General features: G+C 41.8%; 1 protein-coding gene across 2 annotated transcripts in view; it reads right to left on the bottom strand.

Annotated features, from left to right (window-relative positions):
• LOC111974800 (beta-1,3-galactosyltransferase 1-like) overlaps positions 1-15,837 on the bottom strand; it is a 113,592-nt gene that overhangs the window by 71,054 nt on the left and 26,701 nt on the right. The window contains exon 2 of one of the 2 annotated variants that reach the window (XM_024002808.2): positions 7,345-7,452. The exons of the other annotated variant lie outside the window; for it this stretch is intronic. The gene's annotated coding sequence lies outside the window, so the exon portion shown is untranslated. The remainder of the gene's footprint in view (positions 1-7,344; positions 7,453-15,837) is intronic. 2 annotated transcript variants of the gene reach the window in all.

Here is a 15,837-nt window from a genome sequence, read left to right as displayed (position 1 = left end):
TGCAAATGCACATGGGGACAAAGATCGTACTTTTTGGAGAAATGTCCTCTGGTCTGATGAAACAAAAATAGAACTGTTTGYCCATAATGACCGTCATTATGTTTGGAGGAAAAAGGGGGAGGATTGCAAGCCGAAGAACACCATCCAAACCGTGAAGCACAGCATCATGTTGTGGGGGTGCTTTGCTGCAGGAGGGACTGGTGCACTTCACAAAATAGATGGTATCATGAGGAGAGGGAAATTATGTGGATATATTGAAACAACATCTCAAGACATCAGTCAGGAAGTTAAAGCTTGGCTGCAAATGGGTCTTCCAAATGGACAATGACCCCAAGCATACTTCCAAAGTTGTGGCAAAATAGCTTAAGGACAACAAATTCAAGGTATTGGAGTGGCCATCACAAAGCCCTGACCTCAATCCTATAGAAAATGTGTGGGCAGAACTGAAAAAGCGTGTGTGAGCAAGGAGGCCTACAAACCTGACTCAGTTACACCAGCTCTGTTAGGAGGTATGGCCCAACATTCACCCAACTTATTGTGGGAAGCTTGTGGAAGGCTTGTTTAACTTGACCCACGTTAAACAATTTAAAGGCAATGCTACCAAATACCAATTGAGTGAATGTAAACTTCTYACCCACTGGGAATGTGATGAAAGAAATAAAAGCTGAAATAAATCACTCTACTATTATTCTGACATTTCACATTCTTAAAATAAAGTGGTGATCCTAACTGAACTAAAACAGGGAATTTTTACTCTGATTAAATGTCAGGAATTGTGAAAAACTGAGTTTAAATGTATTTGGCTAAGGTGTATGTAAACTTCTGACTTGAACTGTATGTACATCAAATCCACTCATCAGTGTTTATATTTATTCACTTATCAATGGATTTGACAATCCAGCTCAAGAGAATTCTAACGATTTAAGATGGATCTGTCAAAGGTTATGTGTTTACTCATGTACTCATGAGGCCTGTCATCAATCTGTCCTCCCACATAAAATAATATAATCATCAAGAGTTCCTGTGATGTTGTGCATTTCAACATACAGTGCATTCGGGAAAATATTCAGTACCCCTTGACTTTTTCCTTATTTAGTTGCGTTGATTCAATTGTTTTTTCCCCTCATCAATCTACACACAATAACCCATAATGACAAAGCAAAAACAGTTTTTGTAAAAGTCTTTGCAAATTACAACATTTAAAAAGATAAATATCACATTTACATATGTATTCAGACTCTTTTCTCAGTACTTTGTTGAAGCACCTTTGGCAGCGATTACAGCTTTGAGTCTTCTTGGCTATGACGCTAAATGCTTGGCACACCTGTACTTGGGGAGTTTCTCCCATTATTCTCTGCAGATCCTCTCAAGCTCTGTCAGGTTTGCACAGCTATTTTGTTGTCCTGTTGGAAGGTAAACCTTCGCCCCAGTCTGAGGTCCTGAGCACTCTGGAGCAGGTTTTCATCAAGGATCTCTCTGTACTTTGTTCCGTTCATTTTCCCTCGATCCTGACTAATCTCCCAGTCCCTGCCGCTGAAAAACATCCCCACAGTATGATGTTGCCAACACCATGCTTCACCTTAGGGATGGTGCCAGGTTTCCTRCAGACGTGACGCTTGGCATTCAGAACAAAAAYGTTCAATTATGGTTTCATCAGACCAGAGAATCTTCCTTTAGGTGCCTTTTGGAAAACTCCAAGCTGGCGGTCATGTGCCTTTTACTGAGGAGTGGCTTCCGTCTGGCCACTACCATAGAGGCCTGATTGGTGGAGTGCTGCAGAGATGGTTGTCCTTCTGGAAGGTCCTCTCATCTCCACAGAGGAACTCAGGAGCTCTGTCAGAGTGACCATTTGGGTTCTTGGTCACCTCCCTGACCATAGCCTTTGTATTTGTATTTTATATTTATTATGGATCCCCATTAGCTGCTGCCAAAGCAGCAGCTACTCTTCCTGGGTTCCAGCAAAATTAAGGCAGTTTATACAATTTTTTAAAAACATTACAATACATTCACAAGATTTCACAACACACTGTGCCCTCAGGCCCTACTCCACCATTCCACATATCTACAGTACTAAATCCATGTGTATGTATTGTGTGTGTGTGTGTGTGTGTGGTGTGTGTGTGTGTGTGTGTGTGTGTGTGTGTGTGTGTGTGTGTGTGTGTGTGTGTGGTGTGGTGTGTTTGTGTGTGGTGTGTGGTGTGTGTGTGTGTGTGTGTGTGTGTGTCATGTGTCTGTGCAATGTTTGTGTTGCTTCACAGTCCCCGCTGTTCCATAAGGTGTTTTTTTTAATCTGTTTAAAAAAAAATTCTAATCTATTAGTTACTTGATGTGGAATAGAGTTCCATGTAGTCATGGCTCTATGTAGTACTGTGTGCCTCACATAGTCTGTTCTGGACTTGGGGACTGTGAAGAGACCTCTTGTAGCATGTCTTACATTTACATTTAAGTCATTTAGCAGACGCTCTTATCCAGAGCGACTTACAAATTGTGGGGTATGCATGGGTGTCCGAGCTGTGTGCCAGTAGTTTAGACAGAGAGCTCGGTGCATTCAACATGTCAATACCTCTCATAAATAAAAGTAGAGATGAAGTCAATCTCTCCTCCACTTTAAGCCAGGAGAGATTGACATGAATATTATTAATATTAGCTCTCGGTGTACATCCAAGGGCCAGCCGTGCCGCCCTGTTCTGAGCCAATTGCAATTTTCCTAAGTCCTTTTTTTGTGGCACCTGACCACACGACTGAACAGTAGTCAAGGTACGACAAAACTAGGGCCTGTAGGACCTTCCTTGTTGATAGTGTTGTTAAGAAGGCAGAGCATCGCTTTATTATAGACAGACTTCTCCCCATCTTAGCTACTACTGCACCAATATGTTTTGACCATGACAGTTTACAATCTATGGTTARTCCAAGCAGTTTAGTCATCTCAACTTTCTCAATTTCCACAATATTTATTACAAGTTTTAGTTAAGGTTTAGGGTTTAGTGAGTGTTTTGTTCCAAATACAATGCTTTTAGTTGTAGAAATATTTAGGGCTAACTTATTCCTTGCCACCCACTCTGAAACTAACTGCAGCTCTTTYAGTGTTGCAGTCATTGCAGTCGCTGTAGTAGCTGARGTGTATAGTGTTGAGTCATCCGCATACATAGACACTCTGGCTTTAATCAAAGTTAGTGGTATGTCGTTAGTAAAAATGGAAAAAAGTAAGGGGCCTAAACAGCTAACCTGGGGAATTCCTGATTCTAACTGTATTATATTGGAGAGGCTTCCATTAAAGAACACCCTCTGTGTTCTGATAGACAAGTAACTCTTTATCCACATCATAGTAGGGGGTGTAAAGCCATAACACATAGGTGTTTCCAGCAGCAGACTATGATCGATAATGTCAAAAGCTGCACTGAAGTCTTAGAAGACAGACCCACAATAATTTTATCATCAATTTCTCTCAGCCGATCATCAGTCAGTTGTGTAAGTGCTGTGCTTGTTGAGTGTCGTTCCCTATAAGCATGCTGAAATTCTGTTGTCAATTGGTTTACTGTGAAATAGCATTGTATCTGGTCAAACACAATTCTTTCCAGAAGTTTGCTAAGGGTTGGTAACAGGCTGATTGGTCGGCTATTTGAGTCAGTAAAAGGGGGCTTTACTATTCTTGGGTAGCGGAATGACTTTAGCTTCCCTCCAGGCCTGAGGGCACACACTTTCTAGTAGGCTTAAATTGAAGATGTGGCAAATAGGAGTGGCAATATTGTCTGCTATTATCCTCAGTKATTTTCCATCCAGATTGTCAGACCCTGGTGGCTTGTCATTGTTGATAGACAACAATAATGTTTTCACCTCTTCCACACTGACTTTACAGAATTCAAAAGTACAATTCTTGTCTTTCAGTGTTTGTTGCTGTCATGTCATCCCTAAGTTTGGTTATCTTGCCAATGAAAACGTCATTAAAGTAGTTTGCAATATCAGAGGGCTTTGTGATGAATGAGCCATCTGATTCAATAAATGAAGGAGCCAAGTTYGCTTTTTTTCCCAAAATGTCATTTAAGGTGCCCCAAAGCTTTTTACTATCGATCGTTCTTTATATAATTTATCTTTGTTTCATAGTGTAGTTCATTTTTATTTAGTTTAGTCACATGATTTGTTAATTTGCAGTACGTTTGCCAATCAGTTGGGCTGACAATTTTTCAATTCCTCACCAATCCAAGGGGATTAACAGTTTTTACAGAACCTGTTGCCATATTACTTCAACAGTATTTAACATTAGATCGTCTCTAAGCTTTACAGGAATGTGGTTCTGAATATAGACCGCAACACCGCCTCCGTTGGCATTTCTGTCTTTTCGGTAGATGTTATAACCATGTATTGCTACTACTGTATCATCAAAGGTATTATCTAAGTGAGATTCAGAGAGTCAGAATATGAATGTCATCTGTTACAAGCAAGTTATTGACTTCATGGACCTTGTTTCTTAGGCTAAATATGTTAATATGGGCTATTTTTAGCACTTTTCTGGGTTGCTTGATTGTCTTTAATGCTTTACTGGGAAGTTTATCAGAGGTAGACTTACTCATGTTATTTACATCGGAGCTGATAGTGCAGGGTGAGCTGCATAAAGTGGTCTTCCTACTATTGCACACCGCCTCAGTGCTAACAGTGTAACTCTGGTTTATAGGCTCATGATTACTGCTTACAATAGCTGTAGGATAAACAGATGTATTCGGTGCAATTAGGGGTACATAAATTAAATTATTTACATTGTGTTTGCCAATGCCCCTAAGATCATGTACATTTATGCAGCATTATGACGACTCATTGTCACAATGGTAAGGATTAATTGAACTAGTCTTGGATCATTTACCAGTCTTTGTTTCAACGCAGCCTTGAAATGCGTGGACAGAGTTCGGGAGCCAAGATGATTTGGATGTACTCCGTCATTCCTGTAGATTATCTTCTGTTTCCAGAAGGTGTCAAAGTTATCAATAAAAGTGACTCCAGCAGAGCTACAGTAGTCTTTTAGCCAGATGTGTAATGTCAGCAGTCTGCTGAATCTTTCACACCCGAGGCCCAACGATGGTACTGGACCTGAAATTATTGGCAGTTTTTTGGAGTCTTTTAATGCTAAAATCAGTTCTTTAAAATCAACTTTCAAATGTTCCGAGCTAGCCCTCCTGATGTCGTTTGACCCCACATGGACTACGACAGTGTCAGCTCCCGGCATCTGTGGTAGAACAGTCGGAAGCAGCCTTGTTATGTCCTGTACTCGTGCTCCTGGGTAGCACAGGGTTTTTGCCTTGGGGACCGAGATGTTTCTCACCATAGAGCTGCCTATGATGACAGCTGGTGATGCTGAATGGGCCGGTCTCAGGCAGCCTCACGGTCTGGTGAGGCTGGAAGCTTAGAGGATCTGAACCCGAGGTAGAAGCCTCCGGAGAGGGAAACAGAGCCGAGGACGAAGATGCAGGTACCTCCGGATCCAATCTTGATTGGGAAGCCACCAAGGACGAAGGCGCCGGAACCTCTGGATCCAGGGCGGCAAAGCTGTTTCTGGTCTGTGTCAGTTCCGGGTTCAACATCTCCATGGAGACCCCRGTTGCCAGAGGACGCCTTCTTCGACTTCCACGGCGAGTGACGTACCTCCATAGCTGGTTGGTTTGGTCGAGAACAGCTCCGTTCTCCAGGGAAGGGGGAGACCCCTTCGGGATGGAACCCTGCTGAGCACCGGCCAGTCGGCTGTGGAGAGCCAACACGGTGGTGACACTTCCACCAGACCAGAGCGGCGTCTGGCTACTGGGGTGGAAGAAAAAGTAGGTGGGCGTAGGTTCCCCAGTAGCTTATGTAGGTTTGCTACTTGCTTGCTAAGAGTAGCTACTTCGCTCCTGTAGTCCTCCACAAGCAAGCAGTTGCTACATTGAAAGTCAGCGCGGTCCACATTGTCCCGGAACAAAGCAAAGTAAACACAGCTCCTGCAACGCTGGAAACGTTCAATAGCGACCTCCATTTGAGGCCGCCGAGCCAGCTAGGCTAGCTGGGCTTTTGCGTCTCTCCCCCTATACGGAATCTGGCAGGATCCCGGGTCAGATAGCAGCGTTCACAGTAATTTAGCTCAACAGAGCCGCAGGATTCAAAATAAAATTAAAGTATATAAAGATATATAAAAACACTGTCAGCTTTTAAACCGAGGTCTTTAGTCCAGGTTTCGGCGTTCGACAGTGTTCAGCAACGACAAACATTTTGGCCGGGCGGCCAGCTGTAGGAAGAGTCTTGGTGGTTCCAAACTTCTTCCATTTAAGAATGATGAAGGCCACTGTGTTCTTAGGGACCTTCAATCCTGCAMACATGTTTTGGTACCCTTCCCCAGATCTTTGACTCAACACAATCCTGTCTCGGAGCTCTTCCTTTGACCTCATGGCTTGGAATTTGCTCTGACATGTACTGTCAACTGTGAGACCTTATATAGACAGATGTGTGCCTTTRGAAATCATGTCCAATCAACTGAATTTACCACAGGTGGAGTCCAATCCAGTTGTAGAAACATCTCAAGGATGATCAATGGAAACAGGATGCACCTGAGCTCAATTTCGAGTCTCATAGCAAAGGGTCTGAATACTTATGTAAATAAGGTATTTCTGTTTAAATTTTTAATACATTTCCAAAAATGTCTAAAAAACTGTTTTTGCTTTTTCATTATGGTGTATTGTGTGTAGATTGATGAGTGAAAAAAATCATATTTAATTGATTTTAGAATAAGGCTGTAACGTAACAAAATGTGTAAAAAGTAAAGGGGTCTGAATACATTCCAAATGCACTGTATGTCATCTGATTGCCATGAGACTGAGCTGTATGAATGAATAAAAGGAAAATACATGCTTTGACCATTTGAGACAATACTGATCGTTTTTGTTAGTTGTAAGGCATCAGCTGTAAATTATGTTGTTATCCAACAACTCGGTATTTGCGCCAGGCCACATTTCAGTATTTAACTTTGCCAAAAGCATGACTTATTCTGCAGATATACAGAGATCTGCTTATAGTTAATGACTACTGAAATGGAACTGCAGTTTAATTACAGTGGGATATTCCTCATATTTACTGTCCACACTTGTGTCAGTGATGAGTCCAATTGAGTGTAAGCTTCCTCTAACTGCTGATTGGAGAACGTGCAAGAGAAGAGGTTGCAGAAGTCCAGAAATAAAGCCCCCAAAAAATCATATTCAACCAGCTCTGTGGTATTAAGCAAAATCCCATTTCCCTTGAATTCCCTTGAAGCAGTAAACCATTGAATTCACAAATGGAGATTACACACAATTAACAGTGTTGGCACTTTTCTTAAAAATGATAATTTGATACCTTGTGTGCATTCTTTTGATGTCAGGTTCCTGGCTGGTTTGCTCTAAGACCTCTCAGATACAGAACAGGATTTCTCTCAGACGCAACGCATTTTTCTCAGCTCCAGATCTAGATTGAGAGAGGGTGGCAATGAGAAAACAGTGCCGCTTCTCTCTCAGCATCACATCACTAAGTAAATAGCAAGCTGCTAGATCATTCACCAGGGTGGATGTTTACACAAAGCCTACTCAAGGACCTGTCAGAGTTGCGGAGAGGACTTGTTGGAGACCAAACAGCAGCAGTACAAGAATGCCGTAGAGTAGGTACAGAGCCCTACAATCATCCTGTCAAACAGAAGGGCGAGAGAGACGAAAAGAGAAAGAGAAAAAGAAAGAGAGAGCAGAGCATTGGAAATCCTGGTGAGCAGCTTGTTGGGTGAGCCCAGAGAGCTGAGAGATGCTATGTCATTGCAGCCCTGGCTGTCACCAGTAGGTGAAAAGGTGTAGGAGGACAATGTCTGTGTTAACTGAGAGGAATTATTCTATTCACACTCCAAGGCAGCAGCAGAGCATAATCAGTCTGAGCCCCGCCGAAACACAGTCCCCTTTAGCCCTGTTAAAATAGCTGATGGTGTTTGATTTGCAAATCCCCAAAAGGCCAATAGCAATCTAAGGCCTATAGCCATAGGTGGCCTATCACACTCAAACCCTCAGTGCAAATGTGACAGCTGGCTAATAGTCGTATATATCTTCAATGAACCATACGCCCCAGGTCAGGGGTAAATTGACCAATCACGCAGTGATCACCTCTCACTTTTCAGAAGTGTACAACCCGGACCATTTGTGAAACTAAATCCATATTACTCAATTCCAGTGGTGACACAGTGGTGCTTACTGCTTAGTGCTAACCAGTACATTTCCCCCAGTTTAACAAAACATTGCATTTGTATTTGTGGGGTTCAAWGTTACTAATAACCTGACACCTTATTATTTCTCTGCTAAGAGGCTAGTCTTCATTCACTGAACTCTCCCTTCCTATATGCACTGCTGGACAAGGCTTAAATGAAAATAAGTCCACAGGTTCTTTAGCCAATTAGGTACTCAAGTCCAAATCAGCTTCTCTTCAGTGTTCCAGCAATTATTTGCTGAACACTAAATTCGATTTGGTATTCAGGAAACTCTTAATTGCACTTAGGCTAAGCTGATAGCCAGTGTTTGATCAGCACCATCAGATCACCTGTACCCGACACGCCACACACCACACCCCTAACCCAATGACCCCCCTGACCTCCAGTGACCCTGGATGACCTGGTGTCTCAGGAGCAGGAATGACTCTCCAGTTTCCTGCACTAATAAGAGAACTGCAGTGGTACATAAGCACTGGGGTATTGATGCCACACACTCCACCACTGACTGGCCTGCACAGACTGTCGTATCTGCGTGCTCATTAAGCCTGGACAGATAGAGAGAGCTTCGGGGAACCTGGCATGGCCTTCCTTCTCCAGTGTGGTCAAACAACACAGTGGAGATAGCAAATCCCCTCAGAGATAAACACCTTAACCCTCACTCAACATTAGATGTGAACACACATCACCAGTTCTACCCGTCACAGACGTGCCCGTATGCACACATGCTTCCATACACCATTATGAATACTCCAAGTATGTGAAGATGGATGGATGGACCATGCCCTGGACCCAGTTTCAGTTCGCCTCTGCTTTGGAGTGACTCCCCCTCTGAATCTTCCCTGCAGTGCACCGGAGCGTGTTTTGGCATGATACACCTCAACATCAACCATGAAATGAAAAAGGGGCCCCTTTTTTGCTAGAGATGTGACCCTACCAGGATAATATCTCACCACAGAAGTTCCTTGATTGAAAGTGCATTTTTAACCTACACCGCAAATTTGCACACAATACCCCATCATGACAAAACAAAACAGGTTTAAGACATTTTTGCAAATGTATAAAAATGAAATATCACATTTACAGAAGCATTCAGACCCTTTACTCAGTACTTTGTTGAAGCACCATTGGCAGCAATTACAGCCACAAGTCTTCTTGGGTATGACGCTACAAGCTTCACACACCTGTATTTGAGGATTTCCTCTCATTCTTCTCTGCAGATCCTCTCAAGCTCTGTCAGGTTGGATAGGCAGCGTCGCTGCACAGCTATTTTCAGGTATCTCCAGAGATGTTCAATCAAGTCTGGGCTCTGGCTGGACAACTCAAGGACATTCAGAGACTTGATATTTATTGATATTTATTTAACAATCCAAAAGGGGTAGGCAAGAGAATGGTCGTGGACAGGCAAAAGGTCAAAACCAGTTCAGAGTCCAGGAGGTACAGAGTGGCAGGCAGGCTCGAGGTCAGGGCAGGCAGATCGGTCAGGCAGGCGGGTACGGAGTCCAGAAAACAGGCAAGTGTCAAAACCCGGGAGGACTAGCAAAAGAGAATATAAACAGGAATACGGGAAAAACGCTGGTTGACTTGAAAAACATACAAGACGAACTGGCACAGAGAGACAGGAAACACAGGGATATATACACCAGGGAAATAAGCGACACCTGGAGGGGGTGGAGACAATCACAAGACAGATGAAACAGATCTGGGTGTGACAGTGTTATACGATTCCTATTGGAATCCAGACAGACTTAGGATAGTCAACAATTATAATTTTGAATCAACCGCAATCTGCAGTTAGAATGACTGCCAATTTAGGGACGATTAATAAATGAGACTACCTAAACCATAACAACCATCTCAACAAGTGGTGAAATAAATGCAACCACTTACAGATTGTAATAGTTTAGAAAAATGCATGTTATTTATCTTGGTGTTGTATAAGATCAGTTAATCAATGTGCATGCAGAAACATAGATATTAAAACAAACTATTCTAAAAAGCAACATGCAACAAAGAATGCTGGATTCTGAAGATGTAGATTTAAGTTTCAATTTAATAGGCAAATGAACATGTGTGATGATAGGCAGACTGATTTACAGGATTGCACAGGTGTTGAAATATTACATGAATGGTTCTTCTTGTCTTCTTCTTTGATCTAAACTGAATGTAAGGATTGGGTTAGAACATTTGTTATATTGTGGCTACTCTCCTAGTGGATGTTGAATCGGAACAAATCATTTTGATAGAGATTTTAGACTAATTTTACAAGGTTATAATAATACATAAAAATTTAAAGGATTTAAAATTGCTCCGATGCACATCGGCAATTGTTTAGGCCTATGGTCGGCAGGGTCGGTTGAATCAGCCTGCTCTCGGATGGTAAATTAACACAAACTAACGGTATGCTAAATTAAATTGGTAAAGCCAAAAGTAACTGGTTTAAGAAAGTACATATTAAACCAATTCTTTCCCATGGGGCGGGACATTTTGATCTTATTTGTTTTGTCTAAGCTATATATTTCTCTCTCCACACATTTTAAAAGGTTTTGTAAAACAARCAAAGTGTTGGAACAGCAACCCTGGTGCAAAAAGGGATCTCCRGGAAAAGCCTAATATTTTAAATASAGTACCAGTCAAAAGTTTGGACACACCTACTCATTCCAGGGTTTTTCTTTATTTGTACTATTTTCTACAATGTAGAATAATAGTGAAGACATCAAAACTATGAAATAACACATATGGAATCATGTAGTAACCAAAAAAGTGTTAAACAATATATTTGAGACTTCAAATAGCCACCTTTTGCCTTGATGACAGCTTTGCACAWGCTTGGCATTCTCTCAACCAGCTTCATGAGGTAGTCACCTGGAATGCATTTCAATTAATAAGTGTGCCTTGTTAASTTTTAACTTGTGGAATTTCTTTCCGTCTTAAGGCGTTTGAGCCAATCATTTGTGTTGTGACAAGGTAGGGGRGGTATACAGAAGATAGCCCTATTTGGTAAAAGACTAATTCCATATTATGGCAAGAACAGCTCAAATTTGCAAAGAGAAACGACAGTCCATCATTACCTTTAAGACATGAAGGTCAGTCAATGCGGAAAATTTCATTAGAGTTAACTGTACCTCAGATTGCAGCCCAAATAAATGCTTCACAGAGTTCAAGTAACAGATACACCTCAACATCACCTGTTCAGAGGAGACAGCGTAAATCAGGCCTTCCTGTTCGAATTGCTGCAAAGAAACCACTATTAAAAGGACACCAATAAGAAGAAGAGACTTGCTTGGGCCAAGAAACACGAGCAATGGACATTAGACTGGTGGAAATCTGTCCTTTGGTCTGATGAGTCCATATTTGAGATTTTTGGTTCTAACTGCTGTGTCTTTGTGAGACGCAGAGTAGGTGAATGGATGATCTCCGCATGTGTGATTCCCACCGTGAAGCACGGAGGAGGAGTTGTGATGGTGTGGGGGGTGCTTTGCTYGTGACAATGTCTGTGATTTATTTAGAATTCAAGGCACACTTAATCAGCATGGCTACCACAGCTTTATGCAGTGATACGCCACCTCCAGGCTGTGTAATGGCTATTTGAKCAAAGAGAGTGCTGCATCCGATGACCTGGCCTCCACAATCACCCAACTTCAACACAATTGAGATGGTTAAGGATGAGTTGGACCGCAGAGTGAAGGAAAAGCAGCCAACAAGTGCTCAGTGTATGTGGGAACTCCTTCAAGACTGTTGGAAAAGCATTCCTCATGAAGCTGGTTGAGAGAATGCCAAGAGTCAAGGCAAAGGGTGGCTACATGATTCCATATATGTTATTTCATKATTTTGATGTCTTCACTATCATTGTACAATGTAGAAAATAGTAAAAATAAAGAAAAACCCTTGAATGAGTAGGTGTGTCCAAACRTTTGACTGGTACTGTATATGAAACCTTTTTTGATCTACTCAAAGATCCTCTATTAGCATGTTTTAACCACTCCAATCAGGTAAACTATCAGGTACTCAGCAAGAAGGTTTGATTTCACTATTACTGAAACCTTACCCAGCTGGTAAGTACAAAGATCCAGTCCAACTAAAAAACTGGAGGCCTCAGTGTAGTGACGCAAAAATCCTAGCAAAATGCGTAGCACYTAGAATTAATTAAAAATGTTTTGTCAGATATTATACATCCTGATCAGACAGTTTTTGTTTTACATGGACGATACTTTGGAGATAATATAAGACAAGTATTTGAAACAATAGACCATTAGGAACAGTAGGAAACAAGGTGTGGTATTCATAGCAGATTTAGATTTTTTTTTGATAAAGTATGACAAGAATGTATATATAAATTCCTGGACTATTTTCATTTAGGAGAATCTCTTATACAATGGGTTAAAGTTATGTATAGTAACKCTAGGTGTAAAATAGTAAATAATGGCTACTTAGAAAGTATTCAACTGTCAAGAGGAGGAAACAAGGTTTTCCACTTTCAGCATATCTATTTATTATGGCCATCGAAATGTTAGCTATTAAAATCAGATCCAACAATAATATAGAAATCAATTTCCTCTTAAATCCGCAATCTGGATCCCTGCACAACCTAAGAGAGGATCTAGATACGTTTTCTAACCTCTCTGGATTACACAGAGAAACATAAAGCACAGGCACACAGGCAAAGTTTATGTTAAGTGGCAGACCACAGCACAAAGAGACCCAAGTATGACTGTGTATCAGTACTTTTGTGTTCATTTAATGCAACGCCCATTGGGTATAATGATCACATGAAACACTGAGCTGCGATATACAGAAAGAAGCAAATCAATTTACCTGGGCTACTCTCCGCTCACAGCCGCCTGTTGTCAAATCAAATGTGATTATTGAAATGTAAGGTACAATCTGCGGAGTCTCTCTGAGTATGATTAGATTCAAGACATATTTCTGAAGTTTCAAGATCAAATGTTGCTGCCTGTGAGTAATATCTGCAACATATACTGTATAATGTGCTATTCAACACCGAGTAAAGGGGCTGAAAATATTATTCTTTGCGAAAAGTATTTAATCTATCCTACAGTTGGCATAACATGTGAGTCTTATGTGCCATACAGAACAATCAAACCATCCACTTCCGTACCCATTTGGAGTACCCACCCAGCCTCAGTAGGACCCAGACAGGGAACACCCATTGACATAGTCACACGGAGCTTCTATGAAGAACACCAAACCCCAAGGAGGAAATCTGACTTTCATCTGAACAGAACAAAAAAAGAGAATCTGCAAAAACAAATTATTGCTGCTATACGTCTTTCTTCCAATTGGAACCCAGCGTGCATACATCGAATAAAAGCCTATTGGCTGAATTGAATTGCTCTGACTAATGACACCTCAGGCAGACACCAGAGGGATAAATATTCCCTTTGTTTCCAATAGATTCACACCCAGCTCGTTCTCCTATTGCCTGTTTCTACAGGGGCCTTCTTCCACTTCCATTAGCACCATACCATGTCATAGTTAAGAGAAGAAAATACAATTTTTGCCTTGATGAAAACTCATTTGATCTCTCAAAATAAGTTATTTTCTGCTACTGCCAATTTGATTGCCCTGTGGTGCAGCCTCTTCGCCCCAATCTTCATCACTTTCCACCACTGCAGGACTGCCTTGCTTTCTGAGTCTCTRCCTCACCCTCCATCTCTTTCTCTCTTTCTCTCCCTCTGATCCTTTCATCTACCRCTGTCCAATATTGCCCTGGTCCAGGCATCAACACCTTCCACAAGACGCTCTTTCATTTTGGCCTAAAATGGGGGCTAATGGAGCTGGAAGATCCAGTGCATTTATCTCCGTCTCCGTCTTTGAAAATGCCTCGATTATCTATTGTTAAGTGGCTGTGCCTGTGCTTTGTTTCGTTATCACCACTAATTGATGCAATTACTGGCCTACCTTGAGWGAATAGCTAAAATAGYAAAGTGTTATGGTGAGGGATAAACATTACACCACAGCGGCAGAAAAACAATGTACACAAGCTGTTTACACATGCACACATGGCTTTCTGATCTTTGGGTGAGTAGCTGTGCTCTCGTGTGGTGAACACTGTGCAGTGATTGCCTTCCACATGTTTTAGATTCGAAAATTCCAGCCTCACATGTGCCTTAAGATATTCTGTGGCCAGACCTGAAACGACACACCATTATTCTCCACTACATTCTTCCGACTACAAGTCTACAGTCTACCAAAACAAATCAATAGCAACTCCAGGTCCCAGCTAATACCAATCACGTTTTCTCATTAAACTAGTCTAACTGGAGAGCCGTTTACTCTTGCAGCTTGACAGGACTGATAGAGGTCTTTGTCTGAGTGTGGTCTAGCCAGCCACCCATCAATGAACACAAAGCAAAAGGTGCTGACGAGTTGAGCTTTTCTCCTCTTCTGTGTGAAATTGTCTCCGTAAGGCAGAGATATTGCAACACATGTTCCGTGGACATAAATCATTCTGTTTCCTAATAATGAAAAAAGCTCAAGTAAAATTGGACAAATGATATACATTCCATTTAAATTCAACACAATTGCAATGCCACTATGGGGCTTTAAATAAACAACTGGGGGATGGCTTTTACTAGACACCTCACAAAACATGTCAAGACACAGCCGCAGTTGACAAGTGGAAAATAAATGATTGACGAACACTGGAGAGGAGTGATCATGTGGTTCAGGGACATCTTTTCTTCAGTAACACCCCTGCTGGTCCTCATAGCAGCAATGAGTCTCTCCCTTACGCCTGTATTTAGGGCTCCCGAGTAGGGCAGCGGTCTAAGGCACTGCATCTCAGTGCAAGAGGCGTCACTACAGTCCATGGTTTGATTCCAGGTTGTATCACATCCAGTCGTGATTGGGAGTCCCGTAGGGCGGCGCACAATTGGCCCAGCGTCGTCCGGGTTTGGCCTGGGTAGGCCGTCATTGTAAATTAGAATTTGTTCTTAACTGACTGCCTAGTTAAATAAAGGTTACATTTAAAAATATATATATACATATAGAAATATAAGTTTCGAGCAACGCTGACTGTGACATATACATTCTCTATAGGTAACCACTTGAACAACTGATGTTGGCCTTAAAGCACATCATATGTTACCCAACCAAAACCCCTTTCATCCCCTCTGAGCCATGCCCAGTGGATTTTCTGCAAAGTCAGTCACAAGTCTCTGTATCGGCAACTCGCTGTAGCTGACTGCTACAGTGTCACCTTCAGAGGCCATTCATCTGTGCCTGCTGTAGTGGTGATAAAGGTGGGCTCAGTGTAATCTGAAGGTGCTCTGTGTGATCACTGTCATATATCAACTGACGGAGATTGGCAGTGTTTTAGACCTCATCTCAGAGTAAAGAAAATGGCCCACTACAATAGCTTGGTTGAAGTAGTGTGTTGATGGTCTGACGGTCTACAAAGGGAACAAAGAAGTTTACCAATAGGAATAGAGAGCAAACAATGAGTGAACCTGTGATTATAGAGTGCTCTTTAATGCTATTTGACAACGTGATTACATTCTCAGAGTGTCTCCATTTTCAGATGACCAATTTCGATTTTGGAAAATTGTTCATTTTGTATTCTATGGAAGCGGTGTGTAAACAGTGCC

The sequence above is a fragment of the Salvelinus sp. IW2-2015 genome, linkage group LG2 (assembly GCF_002910315.2).
Source record: "Salvelinus sp. IW2-2015 linkage group LG2, ASM291031v2, whole genome shotgun sequence".
Lineage (NCBI taxonomy): Eukaryota > Metazoa > Chordata > Actinopteri > Salmoniformes > Salmonidae > Salvelinus > Salvelinus sp. IW2-2015.
The sequence above is the reverse complement of the archived record's forward strand: the minus strand, read 5'-3'. Positions and strand labels throughout refer to the sequence as shown.